This window comes from Staurois parvus, unplaced genomic scaffold (assembly GCF_062004578.1).
Source record: "Staurois parvus isolate SC_StPar_1 unplaced genomic scaffold, SC_StPar_1.0 ptg002356l, whole genome shotgun sequence".
NCBI classification, from domain to species: domain Eukaryota; kingdom Metazoa; phylum Chordata; class Amphibia; order Anura; family Ranidae; genus Staurois; species Staurois parvus.
In genome coordinates, this window is record NW_028320152.1 from 298,056 (window position 1) to 323,956 (window position 25,901).

General features: G+C 45.0%; 1 long non-coding RNA gene across 1 annotated transcript in view; it reads right to left on the minus strand.

The window, feature by feature from the left end:
• The window catches only part of LOC149431197 (uncharacterized), a 48,088-nt gene extending 29,701 nt beyond the window's left edge, over positions 1–18,387 (minus strand). The window contains exon 1 of the long non-coding RNA XR_016309359.1: positions 18,018–18,387. This is a non-coding gene — a long non-coding RNA (uncharacterized LOC149431197). The remainder of the gene's footprint in view (positions 1–18,017) is intronic.
• Positions 18,388–25,901: the final 7,514 nt, after the last annotated feature.

Below are 25,901 nucleotides of genomic sequence, written 5' to 3' on the forward strand. Positions count from 1 at the left end.
AGCCCGATGTGCCTCTGCCCGGTGTACCGCTGCCCGGAGTCCTGCCCGGTGTGCCAGTCTTTGATATCCCGCCAGTTACCAGACCCGGGCGGTGGAACATTTTTCCCAGCTAGGACTGTTTGGAGCGTCCTGAGGCCGCTCCTTGAGGGGGGGGTACTGTCAGGAATGGACTGGCCAGCTATGGTGGGACTCACCTGCCTTTTGATCTGCAGTACCAGGGCTGGCCAGCGGGTGTTCCCAGCAATCAGAGACTCAACTTTGCAGCCAGCTAACACCTGTAACTGATGATGCTGGGGTATTTAAGGGATGGCCAGACCCACAGACTCTGCCTTGGTGTTGTGTTTGTCCTGGGCCCTGCATCCTGTTTCTGTCCTGCATCCTGTTTCTGTCCTGCATCCTGTTTCTGAACCACTGCTGACTTCTCCTGCTCTGATCCCGGCTCGCTTCTGACCATCCCTCTGTCTGACCCTCTGTACCTCGCTGCTTGCTACCTGCTGAACCTGGCCTGTGACCCCGACCATTCTCTGCTTGCTCCCCCTGTACCTACCTGCCCAATTGATATTGACCCGGCCTGCCTGATGACGCTTGCTTGTATGTACTGTTATCTGTGGGTGGTTTGGTTTGTTTGCACTGTATTATGTTTAGTATTGCACTGCGTTTATGTTTGTATGGTTAGTGTTAATAAATTATATTGTTTATCACATTTCTGAAGTCTGCGTTTCCCTGCTTCAGTCACACACCTCTGGTCACACCTGGGAGCCCTGACACTATCTCTTCACTAAAACAAGGAAGAATTATCATTGGAGGAGACTTCAATATCATTGGCAACCCGCACCTGGACTCATCCTTTAATAAAAGATCGCCTAAACAGGCCTTCAATCAATTCCTACATAACCATGACCTCTATGACATCTGGAGATGTCAACATAGAACATAGCAATGAGAAAGACTTCACCTACTACTCTCCTCCGCACCTTTCATACTCCAGAATCGATTTTTTCCTCGCGGACAAATGGACACTACAACATATATCATCATCCACAATTGGCATGATAACGTGGTCAGACCACGCTCCAATCCACATCTCAGTAGACGAAAACCAACGCTTGGCAATCCCGCCTATTTGGAGACTAAATTCTGCAATCCTGAAGAACCCTGAACACCAGAAACATATTTTAGAAGCTCATAACCTATTTTTTTAAACTAACGCAACTCCGAACATGCCTATAACCACGCTCTGGCCCACCTATAAGGCTTACATGAGAAGTATCCTCATACAAATAAACTCCCGCATTAAAAAACAAAGATCCCATCAAATCGATCAAATTCTTTCCTCCATTAAACGAAATGAAGAAATTAACAAAACCGACCCAAATGCCACCACAGCCGCATCCCTGGCCTCTGACAGAAACAAACTACGAATACTTTTGTTACACGAATACGACCTTAACCTACAGAGAGCTAAATCCAAATTCTACGCGCTCGGTAATAAAGCAAATGCACTCCTATCAAAAATGATTAAACAAAAGCGACTTAAAACTAAGATAGCCATGATTAAACACCCCACTACTCACGCACTACTTACAAACCCTCGAGACATATCCAACGCTTTTGCGACATATTACCACACACTATACAACCTCAAGGATGATATTGACAAGACCCAACCCACCACCATTACCATTCAAAAATTCCTAGACAATACCAACTTACCACGTCTCTCAGCATCCCAACTTACTTCGCTATCGATACCAATCTGCCCTGCAGAAATTGAACGTAGCATAAAAACACTACCCCTAAACAAATCCCCAGGAAATGATGGTTTTACCAACGAATACTTTAAAATAATGGCATCCAACCTCACAACGCATTTATCTGAATTATTTAACCATGTTGCCTCTACGGGGATATTCCCCTCTGAAATGCTACAGTCAGTAATTACATCCATTCCCAAACCAAACAAAGATCCCCAACTGGTTCAAAACTATAGACCGATCTCTCTATTAAACACGGACATAAAGTTATACGCCAAAATAATTGCCCAAAGATTACTTCCTTACCTCCCCACACTAATCCACCCTGACCAGGTAGGATTTATCCCCGGTAGACAAGCACCAGACGCTACTAGAATAATATCCCTCCTCCACAAACTTGAAACCACCAAACAACCCTCATTACTCTTATCTTTAGATGCTGAAAAAGCATTTGATCGAATCCATTGGCTTTTTATGAAACTCACACTCCAAAAATTTGGTCTTACAGATTGGATGTTATCGGCAATACTCGCCCTCTACTCCAAACCATCTGCTACAGTTCTAACTAATGGTACACTCTCAAAACCCTTCCAAATTTCTAATGACACCAGACAAGGCTGCCCCCTCTCGCCCATAATTTTCACTTTATTAATTGAACCCTTGGCCTCTAAACTCAGGGATGACCCAACATTCACAGGTATTACACATTCCAGAATGGATCATAAAATTAGCCTTTTTGCAGATGATATCATCCTAATGGTTACTAATCCCTACAAATCTCTTCAATCGATACGCAGGCACCTCCACAACTACTCAGAAGTCTCCTACTACAAGCTCAATGAACCAAAATCTTCCATCTTAAGCCTATACACTCCTCCTAAGACCCAAAATTTGCTGAGCAAGCACTTCCCCTTCACTTGGGAACTACACAGCATTCCATACCTGGGAATAAAGCTTACACCCTCAACTAACCAGTTATATGAAGCTAACTACAAACTTCTACTTGACTCTATTCCACGGGAGCTTAAACAACTACACACACCCACATTATCGACAATGGGTAGAATAGCAACTTTAAAAATGTGCATATTACCTAAAATACTTCACATTTTCCGTACTCTTCCTATTCCAGTTCCTAATACCTTTTTTTCCAAACTCCAAGCGATACTAAATAAATTTATGTGGAATAAAAAAAAGCCTAGATGCACGACAAATCTACTAATAAGACCTCCCTCCAGAGGAGGAGCAGGTCTTCCTCACTTAAAATCTTACTACAACGCTGCGCTCCTAGACCAGCTCTTCTTTTGGTGGCATCCTACCAGAGATAAATTGTGGACCCACTTAAAAATTCCGTCACATCTCCCACATACTCCTGACAATCTATTATTCCTTCCTCTAAATAGCCAAATTCTTCCATTATCTAAACATCCATGTATAAAAGCCTCCTTACAGGCCTGGTCTGACCTCTTGTCCTTTAATTACCCAGACAATGAAACAACAAACATTCCTACTCCAATTTCTACACTACACCTCATCATTCCGTCATTAAACCTGACACAATGGGAAAATCAAGGTATAACCCGTATTCGACACTTATATACAGATCATAAACTAAAATCCTTTGCTAACCTCCAAGAAAAGTTTCACCTCCCTGACAATGAAAAATTCACATACATGAGAATTGCTCACTCCTTACATATAATGGATATATCTCTAGAACTAACAATTCCCTCCACGGCATACCTCTTCTTTCAGAGAACACATTACCCCAAGAAGGGAATCTCAACCTTCTATTCGATTATAAATAACACTCAGTTTAATATACATACCACTTCCCTGACTAACTGGGAAAAAATATTCCACCAACCAGTCTCTCCTTACACTTGGTCGAAAACCTTCAATATCACATACAAAGCATCCAAATGTAACTCCCACTGGGAAGCATACATGAAAATCTTACATCAGTGGTACCTAACACCTGTTAAACTCAACCTCTATTACACACAACACTTGCCCAAGTGCTGGAGACAATGCGGAGAAATAGGAACGATCCTCCATATACTTTGGTCATGTAAATCTCTCACATCGTATTGGAACAGAGTATTCCAATTGATCTCCACCATATCTAACGTTCCAACGACTCCAAACCCAGCAATAGCTCTCCTTCATATAGGAATAGAAAATTTTCCCGTGGACTCTCGTACTATCATAATTCACGTACTAGCAGTAGCAAAAAACATTATCACTAAACTATGGAAATCCACCACATCCCCCTCGCTCTCAACCCTCATTACTGAGCTTAATCTCCATTGTGAGATGGAAAAGAGAACAGCAATCCAAAATTTTTCATATCACAAATTCTGCTTTCAATGGTCTCGGTGGCTTCAAGACCCTAATTGCCCTGTTAATTGACAACTATAATAATATACCACCATACTACTGTCAACACATTTGACTGGTGCCCCCCCCCCTCTCCCTCCCTTCTAGCCCTTCTCTCCTCTTCGGTTTATCACATATCCAACCATACTAAGTTCACAATCCTCTGAGCATACCTCTCAAGTATCCGAGGCCCTGCTACATCGTTCCCAGCTAAATAGTGGGAACTCGTTTTCTCTAATGTATGTTTGTTTTCTTGATTATACAATTTATTGTGAACATTTCTCGTTCTATATTTGTGTCACATGTTGTGATAAATTGTTGAAAATTTCTTCAATAAAAACCATTTGAATATAAATTACACCGAAAGAAACCTCTATTTGTGTGAAAAAAAGGACGTAAATTTCGTTTGGGTGCAGCATTGCATTGCATGACCGCGCAATTATCAGTTGAATTAGTGCAGCGCCGAGTAGCAAAAAGAGGCGTGGTCATTAAGGGGGGTAAATCCTCAGGAGCTCAAGTGGTTAAAGCTTGTAGGAGGAGTTTTCATTTTGCTCTAGGAGGATGCAGAACCCCTGACCTCTTTGTGAACAGTGCTGATTGGCCCTGTGCTGATCACAAGCACTCTCCCAAGAGAAAAAAAAACTAACAATACACACCAATCTGAGCATGTGCAGAGTGACTCCACATGATATGATTTATCTGGAGATAAAAGGGGGACACTGAAAGAAGAAGGTCAGAGAAGACAGGATCAAACAGCGTTTTTACACAATGCAGAGATTAACCCCTTAGGTTCCACAGTGAGTATAACAAGCATGCTTTACTGCATCTACAGACTGATTGGACTGTTGTGGGTTCAGTAACACTTTAATCCTATCATGTGGGTTTGGCGCAGTATTTCCTATTTATATTTGTGTATAGTAACTTTTTTTTAGAGGCTTTATAGCTATTGTTTTGAGCCTGCCGTGATCATTTACTAAATACTGCTGATAGTTTAGTGAATGGGGCCTTTTGTTGTTCTGTCCCCACATGAAGGCGAATGAAGGTATAACTGACAATGGCTGCGTAACTTCCTACCTTCGTATCCAAGCAGTGGAGCAGACCGGACCGGCAGATGCTTAGGTTAGACGGATCCAAACGTATACACGGGAATGAAATCAGCGTGGGTTTATTTGATCCAAATACAGCGACAAGCAGTGATACAATACTGTAATGTAGTAGAGGTATTGATGCTGTCCTGTGATATCTTTCCTGAGGCTAACTGCTGGTAAAAAACTGATGCCTTCACAAGCCCTGGGTATTGAATGTCTTGTCACACAGCTATGAAGCACATAAAAATGGCTGCAGGAAGTGACACAACCAAGGCTGCTTAAAACCACGCCCAGCAGAGGAAACTGACTAACAAGAGCAGAGGCGTGCAGCATGCAAATTCTGGCCAGCAGATGGCAGCAACAGATCAATGCATAGAAACAACATGGTGAAATAAGAATTGGTAATCCAATGCAATGCACAGTTAAATAACAAATATGAGGAGAACAGCACACTCCCCATCTGAAATTCCATAAGGGATTTCACTATGACGAATGTCCATAAAATATAAAACAACCTGTAACAAAGAACATGTTAGAATGCAATAAACATAACAATATAGTAGATTCCGAGTTGCAATAGAGAAGATCCACAAAGTTCAAGTTCAGTAGAGTTCACCCGGCAGGAACGTTCTCGGTGGGTAGTATCAAAATGAGCTCGTTAATTGGCCTTGCGAACGTTTTAAGCTCACCCTTTCTGACGATCTTCAACTCCACTTTACGGACCTTGCCATCCTTGCTAGGAAGAACCTTTGTAATTAGTCCCATAGGACAGTCAATCCGTGCGGTATGTTGCTCCTTCATCAACACGAGGTCACCTTCTTTCAAGTTTGGTTTGTGGTGTTGTCACTTTCTTCTTCCTTGAAGAATACTGAGATACTCCTTTCACCACCTGTTCGAGAAGTAATCAGCTAGGTATTGTACACGTTTCCAGTGTTTTTGGTAGATATTCGCATGAGTAAATTCTCCACTAGGCATTAGCGTATTCTCAGTTTTTTGGGTAAGTAGGATAGCTGGAGTCAGTACGGCTGGTGTTTCAGGATCCATAGATACTGGCACGAGGGGTCTAGAATTGATGATGGCTGAAACTTCAGCGAGAAGGGTGACTAGAGTCTCATGTGTGAGTCTTGAAGAGTTTACATCCATCAACATAGAATTCAAGATGTTGCGTGAGATCCCGATCATTCTCTCCCAGGAGCCCCCCATGTGGGAACTATGAGGATTGAAAATCCAGGTGCAACCCTTTTCCGCCAAGTGATCTTGAATGGGCTTGGTGTTGATGTTCAGTTCTCTACAGGCTCCAATGAAGTTGCTTCCACGGTCAGACCTCAACTGTTTCACTGGTCCTCTGATTGCGAAGAACCGTCTTAAGGCATTAATAAGGCTGGATGTGTCCATGGATTCTATGACCTCTAAGTGAACGGCTGGTACACTCATGCAAGTAAATAGTACAGCCCAACGCTTACTGTTTGCGTGACCGCCACGGGTCCTGTGTGCGGACACCATCCATGGCCCAAAGAAGTCTAGGCCAACGTAGGTGAAAGGGGGCTCTGTACATAGTCTGTCCACAGGCAAATCAGCCATTTGTTGGTGTAGTTGTTTTCCTCTAGCTTTGCGACAGTGAACACAGTCATGCAGTACTTGAGCCACACGTTTTTTCATACCTATAATCCAAAGGCCAGCAGACCTTAACTTGCCCTCAGTGATTTGCCTGCCCTGGTGTTCAGTCTTTTTGTGGTAGTGTCGGATCAGCAAGACGGTGATATGGTGTTTGCTGGGAATGATGAGAGGATTTTGTTTGCAACTCCTAGGTGGGCTTGATTCAAACGACCAACTCTGAGCAAGCCAAAACTGTCAATAACTGGATTTAAGTTGGCAAGAGTCCTTTTTATTGGAATCTGCTGTTTGTTGTACAAGCACTTCCATTCTACATTGAATTCCCCTTGTTGGACGTGACGTATTATGAGGGACTCTCTATGAGAGATGTTTTCCGCAGAGAAGGGTTTATGGCAGACGTGCCAACCGTGACAATCCTTATCTTCGTGAGTATTGTGATAACATTTCGCAATGTGCACTAACCTTGGGATAGTTTTGAGGAGTCTCATCCAACTGGAGAAATGTTCAAAGCGCTGGCAACCGAGGCTGGAAGTTTGCTTTGTTCCAGTGACCAATGCACTAACTTCAACGCAGATTTCTGGATCATTATCCGGATCCTGGATGCTGAAAACTTCCTGTACACATTCGTCCGCCTGTCCTAGCAGAAACTCCGGACCTGTAAGCCAAGTAGAGTTAGTAAAGGAACCTACAGACATAGGTCTAGTGGCATGATCTGCTGGATTAAGTTTGGATGGTACATAGTACCATTGTTCAGGTTTGGAGGACCTCCTGATTCTATCTATGCAGTTACTGACGTACACATAAAATCGTCTCGTCTGATTGTGGATGTAACCTAAAACGACCTTACTGTCCGTGTAATACTGAACTTCATCTATGTTGACACCTAGTTCTTCTTGTATGAAGTCTGCAATCTCCACTGCTAACACAGTCCCACAGAGTCTGGGAATAGTATGATCAGGCTTGGGGGCTAACTTAGCCTTACCAAAGACGAATCCAACGTGATTTTGCTTGTTGGGTTCTGTGACCTTCAGATAGGCGACCGCTGCTATGGCCTCTGTGGAGGCGTCCAAGAACATGTGGAGTTCCTTCTTTACGCTAGAAGTAAGTGAGGTTTTAATATAGCATCTCGGGATGTGGATCTCATCCAAAGCACACAAAGATTGCTTCCAGGCTTCCCATTTTGGCTCTTTATCGGAGGGAAGTGGGGTATCCCAATCCTTGATGGTTTCAGAAAGTTGTCTCAGTAGGGATTTACCTTGTATGGCGATGGGCGCTACAAATCCCAGCGGATCAAATAGGCTGTTTACCACTGATAGGACACCACGTTTTGTGAATGGCTTGTCTGCACAACTTATTTGAAAACTGAAGGAGTCAGCCAAGAGATCCCATCTGAGGCCCAAGCTCCTCTGCACAGGTGGACTATCCAGTCCCAGGTTAATGTCTTTGAATCCAGGTGCATGATCACCTCGCTCGAAGGCACTTATTACGGTCAGGCTGTTTGAATCAATTTTGTGTAGTCTAAGTTTAGCTTGGTATAACATACTTTGAGTCCTTTTGAGCAGATCGATAGCCGCTTCTTCGGTTGGTACCGATTTGAGCCCGTCATCCACGTAGAAGTCTTTTTCCACGAAGTCTTTGGCGTCTGTACCATACTCAGATTCCCCCTCTAATGCAGTTCTCCGAAGGCCGTAAGTCGCTACGGCTGGTGAAGGGCTGTTTCCAAACACGTGTACCCTCATACGATACTCCATCATCTCTGCGTTGGTGTCACTGTCCTTGTACCACAGAAACCTGAGGAAATTCCAGTGGTCCTCTCAGACTACGAAACAGTGGAACATCTGTTCAATGTCAGCAGTGATGGCGACAAGCTCTTTCCTGAATCTCATCAGCACTCCGACTAGGTTATTAGTCAGATTAGGACCTGTGAGAAGAATATCGTTAAGAGATACACCTTGATGTTTGGCGCTTGAGTCAAAGACAATCCTAATTTGATTAGGTTTTCGTGGATGATATACTCCAAATGAAGGCAAGTACCAGCACTCGTCGTTCTTCCTTACAGATGGAGCTGGTTCTGCATGGTTGTTACGGAATATTTTATCCATAAAGGCAACGATGTGTTCTCTCATTTCAGGCTTGCTGTTCACGGTACGCTGAAGAGAGTTAAATCTAGACAGAGCTTGTTCCCGGTTGTTCGGGAGTCTTACCCTGGTAGCTCGGAAGGGTAATGGAGAAACACAGTGATTGGTTTCGTCTTTAAAGAACTCACTGTCCATTATCTTGACAAATTCTCTGTCCTCTATTGACAAGGCTACTTTATCATCATCCTTGGCTGTATGAAAGACTAATCTCCCCAAGTTGTCGGCAAAGAGGGGAGTAATGACGTCAGGTCATTGTATGAGGCCTGGAGACTTCTCTTTCACTTCATAGTGACGAGGACACAGCTTAATGCAAGTTGTGCGTCCATCTGCACGCACGTACGTTTTGAAGGAGTCGATTCCTGGTTGATCTAAGCATACATTTCCTATGATTACCCATCCCAAGTCCAGTCTCTGGGCATATGGCGCATAGTCAGGACCATTACACTGTTGACGCACCTTGTGTACCCTTAGATTGTCTCTGCTGAGCAGGAGTAGAATCTCGGCTTTGATGTCCATAGGTGGGATAACGTTGGCTAGGTGCCTTAGGTGAGGTTGATGAAATGCAGCTTCTGGGGTAGGAATCTCATCCCTATGGTTGGGTATTTGATCGCATTCGATCAGCGTCGGTAAGGGTATTTCCGTATCCCCACTGACAGGAGAAGCGATGAATCCTTGTGCCCTTCTGCCGCTAGTCTCTGCAGCCCGAGCAGGTGTTTAAGGTATAGGGTTCAGATGGTCCCTTTATTCCAAAGGTTTTAAAGAATTTAGGACCTGCTAGGGACCGGTTGCTTTGGTCGTCGATGATGGCATACATTTTTACTGCCTTTTCTGGTAGTCCCTCTGGGTAGACCTTGATTAGGCATATTCGGGCACAACATTTCTCGCACTAGCCCTCCCCACATACATCCAATCATGAGCAGGAAACAGCGGTGGCTGCATTAGCGTAATTCTGGGGCTCCCCGCCATGACTTGGAGCAGGACTGGTGGTGACGGCAGTGGGTGAATCTCTGGAGAGTGGGATTGGGTGCATAGCTGAGGCATGTCTTTCACTATGACACTCCTCACACTTGATGACAGATTTACAGTCCTTAGCCATGTGCTCCAATGAAGCGCAGCATCTGAAACATACCCCAAGCTCGGTGAGGATTTTCTTGCGCTCCAGTATGGTTTTGGATCTAAACCCTCTACATTTGTTCAGAGAGTGTGGTTTTTTATGAATGGGACATTCACGATTGAAGGTCTTATCTCCTGATGAGGTAGTGTACTGTTTACCCGTGGGTACTGCAGGAGATGGTAGGTTAGTCTTTCTAACACTCACGCTGCTCTTGAAGTCTCTGTGTTTATGCATGATGCTTTCATACCTTGATGATGATGTAGCTGTAGTGTTGAACTCCAGGAAGTCGAGGCTGGGGTCATTCCTCATCTGGGACTGTTCATCGATGAACCTACAGAAGTGAATAAATGGGGGAAAGGTGACGTCGTGCTCTCTTTTGTACCTTGAGACTGATGCCGCCCACTTTTCTTGCAGACTGTATGGTAGCTTCATGACAATTGGGTTCACTCCATGAGCTGTATCCAGGTAGCACAGCCCGGACAGACGAGGGTCACCCTTGGCAAGCTCCAGTTCCATGAGCAGATCACTTAAATCCTGAAGCTTTTGGACATCCTTGAGATTGATCCTTGGAATGTTCTGCAGTCTCTTGAATAGGGCCTTCCCTATTGCTTCTGCACTGCCGAAGGTACGTTCGAGTCTCTCCCAGGCGGCAGCTAGACCTGCTTCTGCTTGTCCCACATAGACAGTTCTGAGGCTCTTGACACGATTTGTGGAGCCTGGGCCCAGCCATTTGATCAAGAGGTCAAACTCTTGCTCTGCGGTTAAGTTGAGGTTAGCGATGACGGCCTTGAAGGTTGCCTTCCAAGCTCTGTAGCTCTCTGCACGGTCATCAAATTTTGAGAGACTGGTGTTGATTAGCTCTCTGCTCACCATAAACCTGGCAAACTCAGACATATCTGATTTCTCACTGCTTGTTGCCATGACTTGTGATGCCCCTGGGGCGTATGGGCTGCCTGGCGTGAAAGGGTGAGATGCTTCTGGGTAGAATGATGTAGCTGCAGGGTTGAGCTGTCGTTTAGCCTCTGTAGATTGTGATGACTGCTGCTTGAGCTGTGGAGGTAGGCCAGAAAACACCGGATAGCGATCTTGCTGTAGTAACCGTCCTTGAGAGGGCACATCCGGGTGACGGTTATTAGGTTGCTCGGGTGCTGTGGGTGGCACTGGTACCACAGGTAGAGCTGACTTGGAGGTTTCAGTGTTGTCGGCTTGGACGGTACTGCAAACTGGGGGTGGCGCAGATAACTGATTCAGTACATAGTCACTGGTGTGATCAACTGAATCATCTATCTCCTGTGGTGGCGAGCAGACTGGATCAAGACCTTGGCTCAATGCTTGCTCAAGTAGTCTTACTTTAGCGAACGCAATTTCCTCCTGCATCTCTGATTTGAAAATGGTCTCTCTGCTTCCGCTTCTGCCCTCTGCTTCTGCCTCTGCCCTCTTGGCCTCTACTTCTGCCCTCTTGGCCTCTGCCTCTACTTCTGCCCTCTTGGCCTCTGCCTCTACTTCTGCCCTCTTGGCCTCTGCCTCTACTTCTGCCCTCTTGGCCTCTGTCTCTACTTCTGCCCTTGCAAGAGCTTCTTTTTCGGTGAAGGAGCGTCTCGCTTTGGATTGCTCTGCGTTTATGCGGGCCTCTAGTAATCTGTCGCTCAAGGCTGAGCTTCTTGAGCACGATGATCTGTATGACCGAGAGGAATGTTTAGATGAATTTGATCTGTGTGATCTAGTTTCTTGCAAATGCCTTACCTTTAACATCCAGCAACATGAAGTCTCTTTGTCTGTCTATTGATTCTGCCTTGCTCAGTTCTGATAGGGCTTCATTGATATTATAGTCTTTTAGAAAGGTTATATACCTTGTGGACAGTCTCTTGTATCTTTCTTGAGCTGTGGCATCACCTGAGGAGGATTTAAGTCCGGACATGAGGGAGGAAACTCGTTCCCATTGCTTCTCCAGGTTATTACATAGCTCATCTTTCGTGGTGTGATAGTTTTCAATGACCTTTACCATTGGTTTGAGAGAGCGTCTTGGTCGCACGACTTGTTCTGCTGGAAGTGTGGATTCTGTTCCCTGCCCTTCAGTATCAGGTTGCTTTTGCTGTATTTCATCACTGGGGAACTGTGCAAAGTTCTTTTCGGCCATTTTGACTTAAGGTGCGCTGTCTCTTTAAGAAAATGAACTTTTGAATTGGGGGCTTAAAATCGCAGCACGGCTCCGATAGGGCACCTTGACAAAATTTCTAAGATGTTTAGAGTGAATTGCAGGGTTTTGGGGCGGCCACGGCAATGTAAGGAGCGTGCATAAACAGTACTTCTATTATGCGAGCAAAGGAGAATATAGGACGTTAGGAATGGCTTGGCGAGTTGTGGAGGACTTCCAGGCGAGAGTATAGATACTGCGTATGTGCAGTGCTTCCGCATAGGCTTGTGGAACATGCACTGTAGCCAGGCAGATTTGCTGCAAGTGGGACTATTGCTAGGGAGATTCCTGAGTGTGGTACTGGACTCTGAGGGAATCTGTAGCAGGGTATGGACTTTAAGGCAGTTTTTGACTGTTCTGTCCCCACATGAAGGCGAATGAAGGTATAACTGACAATGGCTGCGTAACTTCCTACCTTCGTATCCAAGCAGTGGAGCAGACCGGACCGGCAGATGCTTAGGTTAGACGGATCCAAACGTATACACAGGAATGAAATCAGCGTGGGTTTATTTGATTCAAATACAGCGACAAACAGTGATACAATACTGTAAGGTAGTAGAGGTATTGATGCTGTCCTGTGATATCTTTCCTGAGGCTAACTGCTGGTAAAAAACTGATGCCTTCACAAGCCCTGGGTATTGAATGTCCTGTCACACAGCTATGAAGCACATAGAAATGGCTGCAGGAAGTGACACAACCAAGGCTGCTTAAAACCACGCCCAGCAGAGGAAACTGACTAACAAGAGCAGAGGCGTGCAGGATGCAAATTCTGGCCAGCAGATGGCAGCAACAGATCAATGCATAGAAACAACATGGTGAAATAAGAATTGGTCTGTAACCACCCTGTCATGTGTTTCTTGATCGATCAGTGTTGCCGGGTACAGCCAGCAGCACTGATCATGATATTCTGATGATGGGGAAATCTCCCTGCTGTCAGAATACAAAGGCACAGCATGAATGATTCGCCCGTCCACATCAAATTGTGGGTGGGGAAATTGTTTTTTGTTTGTTTTTTTTAACCACTTCAATACCCCAACACTTTTACCCCCTTCCTGCCCAGGCCAATTTTCAGCTTTCAGCGCTCTCACGCTTTGAATGACAATCGCGCGGTAATGCAACACTGTACCCATAAGAAATGGGTTTTTTTATGCGTTTTTCTTCATTTATATTAAAAATTTTGCAAATAGATAATCTTTCTTCATATATTTAGGCCGAAATATATTCTGCTACATTTTCTGGTGAACATAACCCAAGTCAGTGTTTATTTTTTAGTCTGCAGGAAAGTTATAGGATCTACAAACTATGGGATATATATCTGAAAAGCGATCATTCCTGATGTCCTGACAAACAATCTCATTTCTTGAAGCCCAAAAATGCCAGGATAGTACAAATGCCCCCCAAATGTCAGGACAGTACAAATACCCCCCAAATATTGGGACAGTACAAATCCCCCCCAAATGTCAGGACAGTACAAATACCCCCCAAATGTCAGGACAGTACATATACCCCCCAAATATCGGGACAGTACAAATCCCCCCCAAATGTCAGGACAGTACAAATACCCCCCAAATATCGGGACAGTACAAATCCCCCCCATCATGACAGTTTGTAACACAAGTTGGTGAATAGAAAATAAGAAAAGAAGAAAAACAAAGGGGCGCACAAGCCTTGCGCATTACCTCAATATAAACTTTAATCCTAAAAAATAGTAGATGTATACTCACAAATGACAAATGTAAACTGGCATATCATGACCAACAATGGTCCATAGTGCACGAGTCCCACATGTGAAAAGGACACTTGGAAATGGCTGACGTGTTTCGAGGAGTGATCTCCTCTTCATCAGAGCCAAGTTGGTGAATATCAGCAGTGGTCCTCTTTTCTTCATCCCCCCAGGAAGCATTTGGTGCAATACACAACTGTTACCTGATGCCAGAACCTTCTATCAGATCAGGACAGATGCAGCCCTCTCATGCCTATTAGCAGAATCCACACTTCAAGTGGAACTAGAGGCAATTTTTTTTTCTGCATTTTGGATACAGCAAGGGAGGGGTATAACCCTTGTCAGTTTATTGTCTGCCACCTGTGTCCCATTGGGGAGAATTCTCTTCAATTTCAGTCCCACAGCCAAAGCAGGAAGTGAGAGGAAATCCCTGCAAATTAAGGGAATCCCTAGGGGACCCCCAGGTCACCATAACTAGCGCCCCCATTGGAATATTTCCCTTCTATTATTTTTCTGGAGACAACCCAAAATGTGGGATCTTCTTTTATTTATTACTTTCAATGATAATGGTAAACAGGACACATAGAGGGGGTGAATCTCCCTAATGGGGACACAGACAGCAATAATACCTGACCCGTGCTCTAATCCTTCTTCACTCTGTCCAAAACAAAAAAAAAAAAAAAAAAAAAGAAGAAGAAGAGTCTTGCCTTTAGTTATACTTTCAGTCTGAAAACCCTAATAAAATGTCTGACTTTCCCACTTGAGTGACTGTAGTTTTAACAGATCTCTGGCAGCTCTCCCTCCTATCATAAATGAGCAATTCCTGATAGACTGGTCAGCACCCAAGACTCTAAAACTTCAGTATATTTCATAACTCATGAAATAATACCAGCACAGCCAGCACAAGGACATATTTACCCCCTCAGTTAATTTGTGGCGTTTTAAGCCCAAACATTCCTATATTAGAGGATATGAGGAAGCACTGGAACACCTTATCCCTCCTGGGTAAAGTAGACATCCGAGACATGCCATATTTATATCCATGTCAAAGCTAATTTCATGCGGGACAATAATATGCAGGTTAGCAGACTGTAACCTGTAGGTATTTAGAGATATTGATACTATTAGAAAGCTGTACCTGGGATACAGTCATAAACACAGTCACATCCCGGGGCCACTCCTCAGCCACCTAATTGGTCAGATGGTGTCTGTCAACACCCCCTTGATACCAAAGAAAAGTGGACTGCACACAGCGACTCTGAAGCAACTTTCAGGGAATGTCTGGGTAATCTTCCTATAATGTCGGATCCAACTCACATCAATATAGATGAGGATCCGACTTGGAGGAGACTCCCATTAAAGTCTATGGACACAAGTCGGATAGAAGTCGCCTTGAAGTAGTCCAGGAACCTTGTCTAACGTCGGAGCGACTTCAGTCGTGCTAATTAAGACGGCTCTCATTGACTAACATGGGATTTCACATGTCATGCGACCTGGGGCCTCACAAGTCGGATCCCAAGTCGTGGCAGTGTGAACCCAGCCTAAAGGTTTTACATGAAGAAATAAAAGCTGATCAGTGTAAGCACCTCTATCAGTGGCAAAAGGTTTGTCTTAACCTTTCAATCACTATATCTGCAGGGCAGCTTGTTCTGTTGAAAAAAAAAAAGCTGACTTATTGGCTGGATCATCAGGTGAAAAATAGAAGAAAGAAAGCCTAAAACAAATGCAGCCGTGACATCTAAGAATTGGTAAGCTGCAATATAATAAATGTTTGCTTTTGGGTTTAATACCGCTTAAGGCTAAGTTCACACCTAGGCGATTTGCGTTTGAACCGTTTCTGCAATGCTTTTTGCGGTGCGTTTCTGCACATGTGTTTTTGGCCACATTTTGTGTTTTTTTCAACTTGTTGCTGAGCAAAATAAAATGCAAAACACATCAAAAATGCCTTTCTGCAGCATCTCCATTCAAGTCTATACAACCGAAAACGCAACATTTTGCATTTAAAAAAGTCCCTGACCCTTTCCAAAAAAACGCACCGGGTGAAAATGCGGAAATGTGAACCTGTCCCATAGGAAATCATGTTAAATGGACTGCTGCGCATTTCTGCAAAACGCTACGGAAAACGCATAGGTGTGCACCTAGACTTAAGCGGCTTGAACAAGCAGAACCTTTGTTGGTTTGATGGTCCTGACATGCTGTACAAAGCCCTCCCACCTAAACACTGCATTTGTTTGCTGTCTTGCTGAATAAAATTGCAGGACAAGCAAACTTGGACTATATCTGGGGGTTTCCTGTCTCATGCGTGGATATACACAGTATACAGTTGCAAGAAAAAGTATGTGAACCCCTTGGGATTACGTGGAGTTTTGCATGAATTGGGCATAAAATGTGCTCTGAACGTCATCTAAGTCACAACAATAGAAGAACACAGTCTGCTGAACATAATACTACACAAACATTAGATGTTGCCATGGTTTAATTGCACATAACATGTAAACATTCACAGTGCAGGGAGGAAAAAGTATGTGAACCTTTGGACTTAATAACTGGTTGACCCTTCTTTGGCAGCAATAACCTCAACCAAACGTTTCCTGTAGTTGCAGATCAAACCTGCACAATGATCTGGAGTAATTTTGGACCACTCCTCTTCACAAAACTGTTTCAGTGTAGCAATATTCTTGGGATGTCTGGTGTGAATCGCTCTCTTAAGGTCATGCCACAGCATTTCATTCGGGTTGAGGTCAGGACTCTGACTGGGCCACTCCAGAAGGTGTATTCTGTGCTGTTGCAGCCATTGTTTTGTTGAATTACTTGTATGCTTTGGGTCATTGTCCTGTTGCATCACTCATCCTCTGCAGAGCTTCAGTTGGCGGACAGATGGTCGTACGTTTTCCTGCAAAATGTCTTGATAAACTCTGGAATTCATTTTCCCATCAATGACAACAATCCGTCCAGGCCCTGAGGCAGCAAAGCAGCCCCAAACCATGATGCTCCCTCCGCCATGTTTTACAGTGGGGATGAGGTTTTGATGTTGGTGTGCTGTGCCTTTTTTTCTCCACACATAGTGTTGTGTGTTCTTCCCAAACAACTCAATCTTGGTTTCATCTGTCCACAGTATATTCTGCCAGTAGTGCTGTGGAACATCCAGGTGCTCTTTTGCAAACTTCAAACGTGCTGCAATATTCTTTTTGGACAGCAATGGCTTCCTCCGTGGTGTCCTCCCATGTACTCCATTCTTGTTTAATGTTTTCCTTATTGTAGATGTGTCAACAAAAATGTTAGCATGTGCCAGAGATTTCTGTAGGTCTTTAGCTGACACTCTGGGATTCTTCTTTACCTCATGCAGCATTCTGCGCTGTGCTCTTGCAGTCATTTTTACAGGACGACCACGCCTAGGGAGAGTAGCAACAGTGCTAAACTTTCTCCATTTGTAGACAGTCTGTCTTACCGTGGACACATGAACATCAAGGCTTTTGGAGATACTTTTGTAGCCCTTTCCAGCTTCATGCAAGTCAACAATTCTTGATCGTAGGTCTTCTGAGAGCTCTTTTCTGCGAGGCATAGTTGACATCAGACAGTGCTTCTTGAAACCAGTAAACCCGAAACAGGTGTGTGTTTTTTAAGGGAAGGACAGCTGTCAGCAACACATCCAATATCATCACACTGATTGGAGTCAAGGTTGGCTCACTCCTGGCTCCAATTAGCTCTAGGAGAAGTCATTAAGCTAGGGCCTCACATACTTTTTCCTCCCTGCACTGTGAATGTTTACATGTTATGTGCAATTAAACCATGGCAACATCTAATGTTTGTGTAGTATTATGTTCAGCAGACTGTGTTCTTCTATTGTTGTGACTTAGATTATGTTCAGAGCACATTTTATGCCCAATTCATGCAAAACTCCATGTAATCCCAAGGGGTTCACATACTTTTTCTTGCAACTGTAGATTTCACATTCATACAGTACATCTAGAAATGTCTCACATTTTATTCAGGTGCAGGTAATCAGATCTCACCTTTGATTACATTCAGAATGTGATATCTATAGAGGGGCCATCGCAGGGCAGCGTGAGCGACTTCCACAGTCAGGACGGCTCCGTCATCTGTATCTGCGTCTGGAGTTAGAGAAATTCTGCAATCACATTTGTGGTTTCCATCTTCTGCTTCTGTCATCTCCACTTCCATTTCCACTGGTAACGTTCTATCATACGTTGTATTATTGCTCCCACCCGATGGACTGTCCACAGATACCCATGAGTGGATGAGATGTTTTATCATGTCATGTTGTCTTTTCAGGTATAAATTTATGTGAATTTTCTTTGGTCTGAATCCGGTTATCTGAAAGGATAGAGTTGTCTCCTCCATATGAGGAAGCCACGTCTCCCCGATGACGTCTGATATAATAGTGTTAACTGTAAAACAAGGAGAAGGAGTAACCATAACGTCACCAAAGGTCAGGATGACACTATGTACAGGTGGAGGTTTCATTATCCTAATGCAGCTTTTATTGCTTTTTCTGCTCACGCCATCAACTCCACGTTCTTTTCTGGCTGCCTCTGCACAGGTCATTGTACCAAAATAAAAACAGATGAAAGGAATGGAAAGAAGTCGGCCAGTCAGGTGTTAGTGCCGTCTGTGTGCCCATTAAGGAGATCCATCCTAGTGTAACTCACTCTCTTAGGAACCGCTAATTTAACACATTTTTCTCAAACTAAAATGTTTAACCCCTCGCCCTCCTGAGGATTTACCCCCCTTCCTGACTGGGCCATTTTTTGCGATACGTTGCTGTGTTATTTTAACAGACAATTGCGCGGTCGTGCAACCCTGCACCCAAATGAAATTTGTTTCCTTTTTTCCCCCACAAATGGAGCTTTCTTTCGGTGGTATTGGATCGCCTGTGCATTTTTTTGTTTTTGCGCTATAAATAAGAAAAGACCAACAATTTTGAAAACAAAAAAGCAACATTTGTTACTTTTTGCTAATTATTATTATTATTATACAGTATTTATATAGGTTTGCTGAGCGCTGTACATTATAGTGGGGGACAGAACATGAGACAATACAGTAACAAAACAAAACACGAGGGATTCAAGGGCCCTGCTCTTTCGAGCTTACAATCTAGGAGGGAGGAGATGGTGGTACAGGAGGAAGTGGCTGTGGGGGATGGAGTGGTGGGAGGAGTGAAGGAGATCGGCTGTTAGGTGAGGGCGGGGTAGGCTTCCCTGAAGAGATGGGTTTTCAGGGTGCGCCTAAAGGTGAGGAGGGTAGGTGACAGTCTGATGGATTGGGGTAGTGAGTTCCAGAGGATGGGGGAAGTCCTGGAGAAGTCCTGCAATCGGGCATGGGAGGTGGAGACCAGGGAACTAGAGAGTAGGAGGTCTTTTGAGGAGCGAAGAGTACGGGTTGGGTGGTATTTGGGTATCAGGTCGGTGAGGTAGTTTGGGGCAGCATTGTGGATGGCTTTGTATGTCAATGTTAGTAGTTTGAATTTAATGCGTTGGGCAATCGGGAGCCAGTGGAGGGAATGACAGAGGGGGGTGGAGGACACTGAGTGGAGGCCAGTGCAGGGAATGACAGAAGGGGGTGGCAGAAGCGGAGCGGTTGGTAAGGTGGATGAGTCTGGCCGCTGAGTTCAGGATAGACTGAAGCGGGGATAGCCTGTGATGAGGTAGGCCCGTGAGAAGGGAGTTGCAGTAGTCCAGACGTGAGATAATAAGGGAGTGAACGAGTTGTTTAGTAGTGTCTGGGGTTAGGAACGAACGTATTTTGGAGATGTTGCGGAGGTGAAGCCTGCATGAGTTTGCCAACGATTGGACATGGGGTTGGAAGGACAGGTTTGAGTCTACAGTGACACCTAGGACTTTGGCTTGTGGGGTGGGAGTGATTGTGGCATTGTTGGTCGTGATGGAGAGGGTGGGGGGGGGGTGGGGGCACGGGCTGGGGGGAAAATCAGAAGCTCAGTTTTGGAAAGGTTCAATTTGAGGAAATGGAGCGACATCCAGTCTGATATGTCGTTCAGTAGGTGGGTGATACGGCGGAGACTGAAGGGGTGAGGCGAGGGGTGGAGAAATTTGCGTGTCATCGGCGTAAAGGTGATAGTTGAAGCCGTGGGAGTGTATCAGTTTGCCGAGGGAGGAGGTGTAGATGGAGAAGAGAAGGGGCCAGAGGACAGAGCCTTGGGGGACCCCAACAGAGAGGGGGAGAGAGGGGGAGGTGGCAGCGTTATAGGTAACGCTGAAGGAGCATTGGGATAGATAGGAGGAGAGCCAGGAGAGAGCGGAGTCTCTGAGGCCGAGGGAGTGTAGTTGATTAAGGAGGAGGGGGTGGTCGACTGTGTCGAAGGCCGCGGAGAGGTCGAGGAGTAAGAGGACTGAGTAGTGGCCATTAGCTTTGGTGGTTAGCAGATCATTAGTGATTTTGAGTAGGGCGGTTTCTGTGGAGTGTAGGGGACGGAAGCCAGACTGTAGTGGATCGAGGAGGTTGTTGTCAGTGAGGTGGGAGCTCAGGTGATTGTAGATTAAGCGCTTAAGGAGCTTATAAGTAAATGGCAGCAGGCAGGAAGATGGGTCTAAGGTTGTTCAGGTCGGTGGGGTCAAGGGAGGGTTTTTTGAGTATGGGGGTGATGTGCGCGTGCTTTAGGGTGAAGAGGAATGTGCCAGTAGAGAGGGAGAGATTGAAGATGTGGGTGAGGGAGCGTAGGATGGAGGAGGAGGGTGACCGGAGGAGTTGTGTGGGGACAGGGTCAAGGGGACAAGTGGTGAGGCGGGCTTCTGAGAAGACCTTAGTGACCTCCTCAGTGGTAGCAGGGCTGAAGGAGCGGAGTGTTGGGGAGGTTATAGTGTGGTGGGGGGTAGGGCAGTTGCGAGGTCAGAGGAGGGGAGAGTTGATGGGGTTATAGTGGGAGGGAGGCTAGGTGGGGAGGTAGGTTGAGCATTGGCGATGTCCTTACGGATTGCATTGATCTTATTTTGGAAGTGATTGGCAATCTCGTAGGCAGTAAGTGAGGTACGGGGTGGGGGTGGGGGGGAGAGAGTAGGAAGTTGAAGGTGGAGAAGAGCCGGCGAGGACAGGTGGAGAGGGTGTTGATGAGGGTTACGAAGTAGGCTTGTTTGGCGGCGTGGAGGGAGGAGGTGTAGGTGAGGAAGGCGGATTTGTAGAGGGAGAACGCTCGAGGGGATCTGGTTTTGCGCCATAATCGTTCAAGCGCACGACTGTGTCGTTTAAGATTTTTAGTTTGGTTGTTCTGCCAGGGTTGAAGCGGTCGGGGTCTAATTCTACGTGTGGTTAGGGGTACTAAGGAGTCTAAGGCTAATAAACACGTCCAGTAAAAAAATGTTAAAAATCAAATTTCATCATAACTTTAGGCCAAAATGAATTTGATCGATGACTTATAGCGGGACTACAGTGGGCATTCTGACACTGGGGGGGAATTGACTTGGTGTCACTGACATCCCCAGTCACACCAATACAGTTATCAGTGCTAATAAAAAGCACTGACACTGTACTAATGGCACTGGGCAGGAAGGGGTTAATATCTTGGGAGATCAAAAGGTTAACTGTGTGTTGTTTTACAATGGGGGCTGTGTGTTTGTTTCCCTGTAAGCATGCTGCTATGTAGAGCCATACAAAGCAGTGTGCAGGAGCTGACAGGGGAGAGATCTGAGTTGTCTATACACAGGTCTCTCCCTTGTCGGACATACTCTATAGTGCAGTGTGGAACTGGTTAACTAAATATAAATACTGTATAAACCCACGAGCAGTTAAATAAAACTGGAATATCAACTCAATATAGAAAAAAGGGGTAAAAACGAACAGCCAGTTATAGACTGGGGCAATGGCCATTTTTTGTACCATTGAATTGTTGGTGAGGGAGTGCTGGACACTTTAGCTGCCATTGTGCTGCATGCTGGGTGTCCAGTACGCTCCTGTAACTTTAAGAAGGGGTGGGCTCCCCCAGGTCCACCTACCCTCGGTTTATCCATTAAATACATGTGCCTCTACTATGGGGGCTCTCAAAATTTGTAGAGTTAGGACTACAGAATATCGGGGTGCTATGACGAGGCTCTGTAGCTTACACATGCGTTTGCAAATGTGTGCTAACTGAACCCACGTTTTTAACGCATACTGTTAGACGGGTTTGTTTGCAGGCTGGTTGGTAAGTTGAGCCGGGAACTTTTCTCGTTTGTTGTTTGACATGCGTCGCCCTTCCATGTGCTCCTTGCTGTGAAGGCCAGTTATAGACGGGGGCAGTGGCCATTGTTTGTACTGTAAAAACAAAAATCCGCCCACACCTACACATACTCATATAAAAGTGCTACATAACAACCACATAATAACAGTGTCACGCTTTTCTCATACCACAATGAAATGTGACTTCAAATAATATTCCCAATATCACTGAACTGGTGAAAAATACTACAAATAATATGCCAAAATCTGGGGAAGCTCTTCCTTCGAAACACGTCAGACTTTACATAGAGTCTCCCTTTCGGTGGGATTTGCACGCTACTTGGGCTCTTGTGATCCATTCTTGGATATTATATGCTTTCTTATTTTATTAAAACCGCTTTTATCGCTGAGGTTATGCGCAAGGTTGGTGCGTTTTCATTTGTTCTTATTTGCAGTACTGGTCAGGCTTCCCCAGACTTTAAGGGCTCCACAACCTTTGATCCATTGGTGGATGAGTTTACATGGAGGTTGGTCAATCCACCAATCCCTGATCTGGGTCTCTGAGCGCAGGAGATGGTGTCCTGGCCCTATTTATTTGTGGCTGATGCTATAACACTCCACTACATGCTGGAGAAGTGCTCGGTACATCATCAGTATGTACTTCTCTGCTGGTGCTGGTCTGTTGCAGTTCTGTAGGATGTTCAGTATGCCTGACTCTTAGTTGGGAATCATAGGTGGCCATCGCTGAACTGCTGATTTTGACAGGTTCATATTTTGAATTCGAATCTGAGAGTTCCTTCATGCTACCCCCATCTGTCATGCTCAGAATTTGAAAGAAATCCTCACTTGTGTACTTTTTTTGGGACATGTTTGGCAGTGGTTGGAATTGAGGACACTGGTTCTGGCTAGCAATCAGGTTACTGACAGTCAGGCTCTGGTGACATTGTAGTGGTGTGACAAGGATCTGTTGCTGGTTTGACTGGCTCTGCTGACACTGGCATTGGTGTGGCTAGTGATCCGGACAATTTTGCTGGTTTGATTGGCTCTGCTGCTGGACACTGATGCTGGTCTGGCAACACTGTGACTGGTGTGGTGGTAAGGAATACTCTTGCTGGCTGAGCTTGTCTGGTGACCCCTGAACTGGTGTGGTAGAGTTAAAAACCCTGTTGGATGGCTCATACTGGTCTGGTGACACTGTGCCAGTGATTAGCAGTGCTGTTGCTGGCTGGGTTGGTGACACCTACACTGGTGTGGTGGGAAATAGAAATACTATCATTGTTTCTGGTGTACACTGGTCTGGCATCACTGACACTGGTCTGGTGATGATGAGAAACACTGTTGCTGGCATACACTGGTCTGGCAACACTGTTACTGATGTGGCTAATGAGTCCGAATCGAACATCTAGCCCATCTCTAGCTGACTGCACTCATTTAGGGACACTGGGACTGGTGTGGGTAGTGATCAGGGACACTGTATGTAGCACTGCGTTACACTGTAATACACTGACAGACTCACTGATAGTAGAAAGAGATCAGTCTCCTCTCCCAAGTGCTTCGTCTCTGGAAGAAAACAGAGCTGATGACTGCAACATGCAGCCTTTGTTTACTTTTACAATCACTGTACTTGGTCACAGTGATCACATGGTACAGGGCCAATTTCACTTGTCAAAGACCATCTCCTGTCTTTTTTTTTAACTACACTTTGTTTTTACGATGTACATATACCGCATACTCATTCACATGGGGGGGGGGGGTTGGGATCTGGGGGCCCCCCTTGTTAAAGAGGGCTTCCAGATTATTCTGATAAGCCCCCCGACCCCCAGAGGGTTGTGGGGAAGAAGCCCTTGTCCCCATCAACCCTGCCCAAAAGCATGCCCTCCCCATGTTGAGGGCATGTGGCCTGGTACTGTTCAGGAGGGGGGGGGGTGCTCACTCATATCCCCCCCTTTCCTGACCTGCCAAGCTGCATGCTGGGATAAGAGTCTGGTATGTATTTTGGTGGGGGACCCCCACACCATTAAAAAAAAAAAAATTGTTGTGGGGGGTTCCCCTCAAAGTCTATTCCAGACCCAAAGGTATGGATGGGAGAGGGGCTTCCATGCCGTTTTAAAAGAAAATGTTTTAATTCTCCGGCAATGCTGACAATTCTTTTGACATCAAGCTGTGAGCCGGGAACCCCACTGACAGCGGAAACATGAATGAATGTCTCACTACTAAAATACATCATGACGTCATCATGGAACTCATGAGTTACTTAGTAACTGAGCAGGATCGCACCACATACTCAGATGTGATAAGATACCCCTCAGTAAATCATCCCTGTTCGAAGTTCGCGGTCAGACTTTTGGTAGGTTCCAATGTTTGACTGCGAGTCGAACAGGGGGGGGGGGGGTTCTGCCCAACACTAGTGTTTGGTAGCTTATGATTTGTACTCAAAGTGGAGAGCGGAGGCTACAGCAGAATGTATGACCATGAAAGCTGTGATCACTGTTTGGAGGGGGACTACCACTGGAAACCATTACTGGCAAGGCTCCACCTTTTATTTCAAGCGTTTGAGACTTTCCTTAAATAAAAAAAATAAAGTACATCTTAACACCACAATACCATCCACAGGCCAATGGAAGTGAGGAATAATTTAACCAGACAGATCTGCATGAGGGACTTCTCTTAAGCAAAGCTATAGCCATGTATAATACATAAGGGGGGGGATATGATCTCCATGTATAATACATAAGGGGGATATGATCTCCATGTATAATACATAAGGGGGGGATATGATCTCCATGTATAATACATAAGGGGGGTATGATCTCCATGAATAATACATAAGGGGGGGGATATGATCTCCATGTATAATACATAAGGGGGGATATGATCTCCATGTATAATACATAAGGGGGGATATGATCTCCATGTATAATACATAAGGGGGGATATGATCTCCATGTATAATACATAAGGGGGGGATATGATCTCCATGTATAATACATAAGGGGGGGATATGATCTCCATGTATAATACATAAGGGGGGGGATATGATCTCCATGTATAATACATAAGGGGGGATATGATCTCCATGTATAATACATAAGGGGGGATATGATCTCCATGTATAATACATAAGGGGGGATATGATCTCCATGTATAATACATAAGGGGGATATGATCTCCATGTATAATACATAAGGGGGGATATGATCTCCATGTATAATACATAAGGGGGGATATGATCTCCATGTATAATACATAAGGGGGATGTGATCTCCATGTATAATACATAAGGGGGGATGTGATCACCATGTATAATACATAAGGGGGGATGTGATCACCATGTATAATACATAGGGGGGATGTGATCACCATGTATAATACATAGGGGGGATGTGATCTCCATGTATAATACATAGGGGGGATGTGATCTCCATGTATAATACATAGGGGGGATGTGATCTCCATGTATAATACATAGGGGGGATGTGATCTCCATGTATAATACATAGGGGGGGGATGTGATCTCCATGTATAATACATAAGGGGGATGTGATCTCCATGTATAATACATAAGGGGGGATATGATCTCCATGTATAATACATAAGGGGGGATATGATCTCCATGTATAATACATAAGGGGGGGATATGATCTCCATGTATTATACATAAGGGGGGGATATGATCTCCATGTATAATAGATAAGGGGGGATATGATCTCCATGTATAATAGATAAGGGGG